This window comes from Syngnathoides biaculeatus, chromosome 2 (assembly GCF_019802595.1).
Source record: "Syngnathoides biaculeatus isolate LvHL_M chromosome 2, ASM1980259v1, whole genome shotgun sequence".
Taxonomy (NCBI): domain Eukaryota; kingdom Metazoa; phylum Chordata; class Actinopteri; order Syngnathiformes; family Syngnathidae; genus Syngnathoides; species Syngnathoides biaculeatus.
The window spans coordinates 2,978,400-2,988,353 of NC_084641.1; the positions used below are offsets into that span (position 1 = coordinate 2,978,400).

The 9,954-nt window shown below is 40.1% G+C and overlaps 1 long non-coding RNA gene across 1 annotated transcript; it reads right to left on the minus strand.

The window, feature by feature from the left end:
- Window positions 1-3,332: 3,332 nt before the first annotated feature.
- On the minus strand, window positions 3,333-7,972 carry LOC133494013 (uncharacterized). The gene is made up of 7 exons (XR_009793246.1): window positions 7,609-7,972; window positions 7,124-7,224; window positions 6,210-6,336; window positions 5,639-5,874; window positions 4,965-5,235; window positions 4,515-4,698; window positions 3,333-3,853 (listed from the first exon to the last, which is right to left on the minus strand). It is a non-coding gene; the product is annotated as an uncharacterized LOC133494013 (long non-coding RNA).
- Window positions 7,973-9,954: the final 1,982 nt, after the last annotated feature.

Sequence of the window (9,954 nt, forward strand, 5' to 3'; positions counted from 1 at the left end):
TGCACAAAGAATTGGGTGACTCCAGCCCTTAAAAGTGTAACATAAGCAGAGCTTGTACAGCTGTGGCTAGCATTTTTTTATCGGTGTAAATAGAAAGTATATAGCCTGTAGATCGCGACGGGATGTCCATACAACACAGTCCAGGAAAACACGCTGTCAGTGAGTTCCCTGCTTATTTCAACTAATTCGTGGACATCATGATTTTTCACATATTATATCCTTCAGTATATCAAAATATTTAAGTGTTTTAATCTGAAGCCATAATTTCGTATCAGGAGAGGGTAACTCATCCGGTCAAAGTTAGCACGGAGTTATTTCCCTTTTCTTCGTGACCCAACAAGGCAGCCTCAAGTACACATGGAGCGTTTTCCAAGAGAAGAAAGGGAGAAAGGTCAGTATGCAACCAAGTTTGTCATCAAAATGCTAATCCATCAGTATTATTAATGTGCAAGTGTCGTTCTAGAATAAGAATTCATTAAAAAAGATATCTCTACAATGTACTACTTCACAGAACGGATAACATACCTGTTGGGACGCTGCCTGCGAAAGGGTACATCTTTTTTGCCCTTTGTTTTATGCGTTAAACGAAAAATAAGACATTTCCTTGATTGTGGCCTGTTAGGAAGCTTTTATCTCAATCAGGCAAAAAATTGCCACCCTACCCATGAATTTGTTAAGCTCTCGTTTAAGAAATCCTAATGAACATGACTATGGATCCTTCAATGAAGAAGATAAAAACTTATCACTTTCATTTGGAATAGGAGGCGGACAACATTTTCACGATGTCATTTTCGAAGTGCGTTTGCTTCGTCTGCCAGTGCAGTGAAATGTGGAGCGGCATTTTCGCACAGTTTATGGAAAATACGACACCGACGACAACAGTAACGAACTAAAATCCCAACTGGCCGCACAGCAGTCACTTTTCACACAATGTCGTTTAAGAGTGAAAGCCACCACTGAAACATCGTTTCCGGGTTCGTCACATCATCTTTAATAACAAGAATTCCTTCCAAGATGATCTTTTAGAAACAAGGCGGAAATATCATCTTCAATAAAATACCTGCAGCTGTATCGAGTACAGTTACACAGTGTTGTGAAGCCATGGCTGGTGTGTGGAAGGACATCGGAGATTGTGAGTGTTTCTCACTGCAGTTGAACGAATCCACTGACGTGAGTGACGCACACCTCATTCGTATGGCGTTTAGTGATCATCAACGTGAACTCAAGGTAGTTACAAAATATGTTTATAGTTAATTATGTTGTGTTGTGCAATATTGGCTCATGCAGTTATGCAAGGTACACAAACAAACAAACATACATCTACATATAAAGAATCCTCAACACTTCGGCCACGAGCGCCAGTGGCGGGCCGCGAGCCGAGCTTCAACGTCTGCGGGGGCCTTTAGCCGAGCTTCGACATCCGGGGCTAATGAAGCGGGCGGCGGAGGACATTAGCCATCCGAATGTTCAACATTAATTACAGCCACAGGTTCTAATCTGTATGAAAGTATTCCTCCGTCTTCCCGATCAACCGATACTGCTATTTCTTCATCAGATGAGGATAAATCTGAGAAATCAGCACTGGGATTAATGGTGTCCCATGTAATCGAGCGTTTGGAACGGCACAGTGCACGTCACATACGCCCATGTATATCATGTGACTCGTGAAAATGGCAGTGCCCCTGAAAATTAGTAATTGCCTCACATTGTCAAAATAGGGTACATATTACATGACCTATAGGTGACTTGCAGGTGACGTCACATTCGTTTGAATTTTTTCTGGCCGCCATATTGGGAGGTCTCATTTCGCTGTTTACATTAGATTACATGAGACGTTTTTGACTTCTGAGACGATGGTGCACACGTGTTGTGTTATTGGCTCTTATAACAAGTTCAGCAAAGAAGGGAACAGACGATTTTTCCGATTTCTGAAAATAATTACGCACCAAGGACCCCAAACAGAAGAAATGTCGAGCCAACGGCAAGCGAAGTAATATTTCGTATGCAGATCTCACTCGTCCCACAGTTTCAAGTCGTGTGTGCAGCGATCACTTCATAAGTGGTAAGTTTAAGCCAAGTATTGCACTTTGACTATATCCTCCGACCGCTATCTTTACATGTAAGTGTTGTTTGCTGTGTTTTATATTACAAGACTAATGGTGTTTGATAGGTCTACATGTACATGTACATCCAACTCGGCCGCCGATCGAAATCGGCCGCCAGTGACAGGCTTTTCATCTACAGTTTAGGATACAAACGTATGAATGTGTGTTGTGTGTTTGCTGTCTGTTTACTGTCTGTAAACGTCAAATTATTTTTCAGAAGGAAATATACCATATATATATATTAAAAACAACACGAGTATGCATGTAGCACCTACCCACATAATCACGTTTTGTAGAAATGAGAACAATGAAGTTTTGGTGAAATACACTATGCAGGTTACTATGCGTAAATAGTCCGACCAAAACTGTCCGAGCCAGCCCATAAAATACCATTTTTTTTGTTATTTTGACATTTGTTTGGTATACTCAGCTAATGTCAAAATGATAAATTAGGTATTTAGGTTTCAGGCTAGTATTTCTGTCATACGCGCTGTTGGACTACCTACCAGGGTGATATTTTAGGTACGAGTACCTTAAAATGTAAAATGGCAAATGTGACAAAGTAAATATATATACTTATGTAATTAAGTCAAGGCCTGAATCTGGAATATAACCCTATTCTATATGAGCACTGGTTTGGTAAATCAGGGGTTGTGGGTTCATATCCCACTGGGGCCTCCACTCCCTAAGAAGGGTTGCGCCAGGAAGGGCATCCGGCGGAGAAAAAGTGCCAAACATTTATGTGCGTTCATCTGAGATGACACGCTGTGGTGACCCCGAAAGGGACAAGCCGAAAGAAACTTACTTTACTTACTTTGATATGTCAGCCTGCTCCACTGTTCCCACCTGAACACCAAGACTGGGCGCCTACATTGAAGCTTGGTCATACTAAACTCACCGTCTCAGCAGAGACTGCAACTTCAAGACATCATGGGTTATTGAAAGAAGTTGAAATATTTACAGGTTTTTATATATATATATATATATATATATATATATATATATATATATATATACACACACACACACACGCTTTATGAATATATTTTTTTCTCAAGGAAAAAAAGCACACCATGTTCCCCTTTTTTCCTTGAGTATAATATGTAATTTTATGTTTAATATATTTTCGACGGCTGAAGTGTAGATCTTATTTACAATGTAACCCATATATATATATATATGCACAATAGGGGATGTACAAGACCAAGTTTCTCTATGGACCATCACTTTATTTTATTTACATACATGTGTCAGAAAAGTTTGTGTACAAATCATATCACTGAAATAAATATTTTAGTGTTTCAGTTATATATGTAGTTTGTTATTTTCATAGTCAATAAAACTATCACCGTCTTTGTTACTTAATTTTCCTCGTTCTCACATTGATTACAAAACCACTGGTGCCTTGGTGTCATCCTAAATTCACACATAAGTGGAATGTCTTAATTTGACAGTCTGGAGAAGCACAGAACAATTTTGCTTCTCAGCTTTCTTCCACATATACATGGCCTTTGTTGTCCGGCATCAGGCATGCTGGGCAGTACGTGTGTTGCTGGTGACTGCAGATCTTAAACACTCATCCCATTAACTCAGGAAGGATTGCTCGACGAAAAAAAAAAAAAAGCTCTGCCTTCTCAACAGGTTCTTCCCACATCTCGAAATCAAGTTGTATTCGTTCAACGTAGAAGTCCTTCGATGTACAAAAAATGAAGTCACAATCTGCCTGATACATGGAGTTGAGCCTGAATCTGGGGGAAAAAAAAAAGTTTCATTAAGAGTATGTAAAAGTACAGAGCACGTAAAGACTTTTTAACCCTTTATTCATTCTGTTTTGTTTCATTGATTGGTGTTTATAACCATACTCAAGACAGTTCCGATTATGGGTCGTGGAATCCAGTTTGGTACAGCAGATAATAGTAAGGGTGGTTTCGAGACAAGTGATATGCATTGTTGGCATTAGATACAAGGCAACAATTGGGACTTTTGACTGCCTCATCTACAGTCAGATCTCTAGCCGAGAATGGGCACTGAAAAAAAAAAAAAAATTGGGACATGTAGTAAAATGGATGAATTACATGTATCTGAATTGTCTTTCAGAGGAACTAAAGTTAAAAAAAAAATCATTCTGCTTGAGTTGAAACTTTTAATACGAAACCCTCTGAGACTGAATTCTTAGTCTTAACTGAAGGCATCTATCCTGAACTTCGATTTGTATATGTACCAAAATGTTTGTTTTTTTACCACAAAATTAAACAGTTGGCCTGTGGTTTAAAATAGAATCAGTTTTATATGGTAATATTAATTTAAGCACTGTAGACTGTTTTGAAGTTTAGACTTAGTTTGACTTAAGTCTCAGACAGCTTCGGGATCCATTGTCGTAAGATCCAATACTATGTTAATTCAACACACCTTAATTTCACAAACACCCATGCCACAGCAAGAACACTGGACCAGACCATCTGGAGATGCACCAAGAAATGGCCACCGTGAGTTGAGATGGAGCCCTGTTTCAATTACAGCAAAAGTGGTATGGTCATCAGCCATGAACGTCTCATATTTGAATCTCGCAACTTTCTCGTGCTGTATTCCCCATCTGTAAAACATTGAAAACAATTAAGGGATGACTCCATAGCAATAAGAACGTTATTAAAAGCAAAGAAATATCCTTGAATGAAAAGTGACATATGATATCTGAATGAGCATTAAAAATATACCTACCACTACTTTTATAGAGTAATAGACCGGTTTTGGCAGAGTTAAACTTAGTATGAACAAAGGATTATAAATTATTTACCATAAATGAAGTAAACAAATTCTATTGTAAAAAATGCCTAATACAAGACAGCCAGGGATATTTACCTCGTTGCTTTTGTGGCACAGTTGAGTGAACCTGGGTACCGATTTTTTTTTAGCCAGGAATCAATGACAAGATTGCTCGTTTGGTTCCACAATTGGAGATAGCCTCATAGAAGTCGTTAACTTCCTGCAGCGTTGGTTCCATGTCAGCAGTGTGAGTACTGCGACTTCTCCTCTCTTCAGACAGAGGGCTCAAAACTGCTCCTCCTTGATGAATCGACTTTTGACGTTTGGCCGAGGAAAAGTCAATTTCCTTCACCGGCAGATATGGAACCTAAAACATTATTACGGTAATGCATAAAGGTATAAAACAGTGTTTTTTTTTATAGTAAACTTGTCTGAAATTTCACCACTGCGGACAACCAATCATTATAAGAAAAATGAAAGTGAACTACATGTAAGCTGATTTCAACAGCAGGTAAAAAACATTATTGCATCTAACGGAAATGTCACGAAACATCGGAACGGGGGTAGGACCCAAATGCAGGACTCGGACGATGCAAGGTAGTTCAAGGAGAAACGTTTATTATATGCCGAGGTCGGGGATCGAGCAGGCAGTCCGGTGCAGCAGCGGTAGTTGGGACGTCGGGGGAAGAGAGCAGGTGAACGGGCAGGCAGGAGTCGGTACACAGGAGAACGATCAAGGCAGGCAGAAGTAACGAAGGAGTCAGGCTTACAAGGTTGGTCGGAGAACGGGCGAAGGTCGGTACACACAGGTTGTCGATCAGGGATACGAGAGTGCTGGAACGGGACATGAAGCTCAACGAACTGGCGCCGGCCAGTCGTCATCGGGGTCATATAAATACACAGCATAATCAGGCTGCATAAGGCGCAGGTGTGCACCTCCCAATCAGAGCAACCGCGGACACCCGCACAGCCCGGGCTGGAGCGGCAGGATCATGACAGGAAACTACTGTTTACACAATAAGCACAAAACAGAGCGATTTTTAACGTGGGCTCAGATGAAAGGCCTCCTCATGCAGATTCCAAATATGCTTTTCTTTATTTTTATGCATTTTTGGGGAAAGACTGAAATGGGAATGCAATTTGGTAGCTCTGCACACGTGACGTCACAGATCAATGATACTTTAAAAATCGGCGGTCTTCTCCTTTAACAAATGGCATTTCATAAGTACATGGTACCTTTACGTACTAGACAGGATCTCAAAACTGAATGAAACAACCTACACGGCTGACACTTTAACTGACGTGCTGCTGGAATACATCCATTATCACAATTCCATTTACCTTCTTCAAGCTAGGTGGCATAATCCATTTATTTTTCTCCGCTGTACATGCACTGGGTCCATTCAGGTTAGCACCTGCTTCAAGGTAAAACAGCCAAGCTCCAACATGAGAACAGCTTTCACTTCATCTGTAAAATAACATTAATGACACATTTTCATTTTATATTCTCACGCAATTATCAATAGTCAAAATGTACCTGGAGAGAACCAAAGGCCTATGCCGAGCACTTCAGACTCTCCCACAAATGACATACATTAAATTTCACGCACTGAGAAAAAAAAGGAAATGCCCCAAGCATGAAGGCGAATAATCTAGACAACATGATTAGGTTGCCCCTGCGTATAAACGCCCACCAGTCCCATCAACCACTTGACTACAAAGGCCCCAGAAACAGAGCGAAAGATTCATGCACAATCTGCAAAGGAAGCTGAACTTGATCCAGAGCTTCTTAGGTCCGAACAGCTGAATGATGAGTGCCTTATACCACTACGCTACACTCCACACAATATTTAAAGTACATTTGTCTACATGTGTACATAATGTATGGCCTCATGCAACAAAGTACAATTTCCTCTTGTCTGCTGTTTAATCTTCCATATTACCGTGTAGTTCATTTATTTAAAAAATGCCACAAGAAAGAGCATGTAACAGATCATTATGAAAAAACAAAAACAGAAAACTACCTTCGTGAGTGTTGATAATAATGAATGCTGGAATTCAGTAATCCTCATTAAGTAAATTATTAATATTTGCAAGCTGAGACAGTAATCAAGGTTTTTTCCATCAACGTTTGTTTTTCAACTTTTTGCCAGCACAGATGAGTTTGACATTCTTATTCATACCGAACTATATTACATTTCACATAAAATTATAACTGGTGACAAACTACATATACCGGGATTAAATGTACTTACCCAGCCATGCAGTTGCAGTGCGCTGTTATGATTTCCCCGTCATGTTTTACGAGGACCCAGGCGGTCAATGGCGTGGCAGACATCCCCTGAGAATGATTAACCTGTGAACAAGAAGTTGACAGGGCATCATTCACGCTAGCCCTAATACAACAGTAGCGGCTGACATTTGAGTACGGCAAATGTGAACAAATAGAAAGCCGCTACTGTTGTATTAGGGCTAGTATTACTATTAGGGCTACATTCAGACATTCACTCTATAATTTGTTAGTACTTAGTAATTTACACCTTGTACATTTTAATTATTGTCACATTACTTAATGCTCCTTCAAATAAATTTAAAAGATGGTGTAATATTTATTTGTCAAAGATCTTTTTCCCTAATCGGTCCGATTTGTCGGACCTGAAAAGGCCATAATGGCTAAGGAGAAAAAACAACAACAACAGTGAGTTATGCACTCTGTCCCGGGTGATTACAAGTTACTTACTCAGGCAACAATTAAAACCTTTTCTTCAGACAACGTTTTGCAGAGGACACTCTGAATCCACCCGCTTACAAAGTAATTGTCAGCCTCCAAGGACTTGTTGGCCTTCATCTGTTGGCTAGTAAGGCTGTTGGTTGTAAGCACCAAGTAGTTCACAATGTCGGGGTATTCCACTCTCGGCCAACATTTTTCAGTCGCAAAATCAGCCTTCGATAGACTATACGGGTCCAGATCCTCACATAAACTGATTTTCAGCCTGTAGTAGGGTTTCAGATCAGCCGACAGATTCTCGAAATACTTGGAAAACGCGATAGAAAGTGCAAATACAATGAATGCGATGCTGGTATATAGACAAACTTCAAGAACCGTTTCCAACCACCCAACATGGCCGACACACAAAAAAATCTTACCCACAATGCACTTGGTCTGAAGTTGTGCAAGTGACCTATTGGATACACTGTTCATGCAAAGCACTGGATTTCTCCTTTAATGGATTGACAATATCGATACAGCCGTAAATTACACTAGATTATAACATCACAATCGCTAACAGGAATGTTTGTTACAATGTATCACTAGCTTGTTGCCCCTAACGCCGATTATGTTGAACTAAATTTTCAGCATTTTCAAAACATTGGGGGTATAGACCGTTCATGTTTATTCCTTGACAGGCCAGTGCATTTAACTTTTCTTCAGATAAAGTTTGTCAGATCAAGAATTTTTATTGATGAAAAAATCTAAATACTGTTTTATATCATGTTTTACTAATATCAGTTGAAATTGGAAATGACTATTTCTGAGTTTGAAATTTTTGCTGTCCATTTTAGTTATATGTTATTTGTTTATTTTATTCTTAATTTAGTTATGTTATATTAATCCAGTAAATTATTTTAAGGTCTTGAGATTCCATCCCTAATCACTTCTGATTACGGTCTTTCCTCAGTTGTATGTTTTATTTTAAACCAGTGCTGGGCAAATGAAGCATCCGTAGAGCTTTGGTCTCACAGTCCTTGTTTCAAATCCTGGTCCTGCCTGTGTGGAGTTTGCATGTTCTCCCTGTGCCTGGATGGGTTTTCTCCGGCCCTCCAGTTTCCTCCCACATTGCCAAAACATGATTTCATTGGAGACTCTAAATAGCTCCTGGGTGTGATTGTGAGTGCGACTGTTCTCTGTCTCCATGTGCCCTGCGATTGGCTGGCAACCAGTACAGGGTGTAGGCTTCAGCACTCCCGCAACCCTTGTGAGGATAAGCGGTTCAGAAAATGTATGGATGTTTTGTCTGTGTGTATGTGTCTGCATGCATGCGTGGTGCTTTTATGGAAAACCTTCAAATAGTTTGTCATTTGTGGACTTGTATGGTTGACATGCCACAATACACTAAGTCTCCAAATCGTTATTTCCTCAATGATGCATTTTATACAGCTACTCTGGTGCCAAACCACTCAATTCTGTCAAACCTGTCAAGCTTTCATTGGCTCGGACTGGGTTGAAATGCCATGACTCAATGAAATGCTTTAAAATATTGTGAAGGAATGAAGTGTAAACACGGAAACACCAATGACGTTGAAGCTTCAAATGTGACACTGGTCTTTCGATACAATCACCGACACAAATTTTTCAAATCACTTTTCTTCAGGACGACCAAGCCTTGGTGTCATGTGGCCGTCACTAATTTTAAACTTAAACGAATGGTCCCTGTGTGTTTTTTACAACAAGTAGTGTTTGCAGAAAATGACACGAGTGAGTTTAGTGACTTGAAGCCTCCCTGAAACTGTGAACTTCCTTCTTTGTTCTCCTGCAGGCCTGTAGGTGGCGCTTCTGGTCGGATTGGACAGCATGGTGAGGGCAATGGCTCGCAGGATTGGCATATTTATTGTGGGTAAGGCTTTTGCCAACAATTCCTAATTCTATATACAATTCTTGATTCACCAAAAAACTGTCACACAATTTGCCACTCGGCATGGATTATGGAGACTTTTTGCAGTAAGTATTGAATATCTGTAAAGATAAACAATATTAATGTCACTCTTAGACAACCCTGTTCTTTTATTTTCTTTTTACAAAATTACCAGACATTTCAAATGACCTGTATTCCATTTCTGTACATCTGGTAACATCAGTGACAAAAAATAATTTATTGTGAAAGCCTTCGAGTGTCACCAGACACTTTTGAAAGTAGCCATCATTTCATATTTGTCACGTCCCATCGGAACGAGAGTAGGACCCAAATGCAGGACTCGGACGATGCCAGGTAGTTCAAGGAGAAACGTTTATTATATGCCGAGGTCGGGGATCGAGCAGGCAGTCCGGTGCAGCAGCGGTAGTTGGGACGTCGGGCGAAGAGAGCAA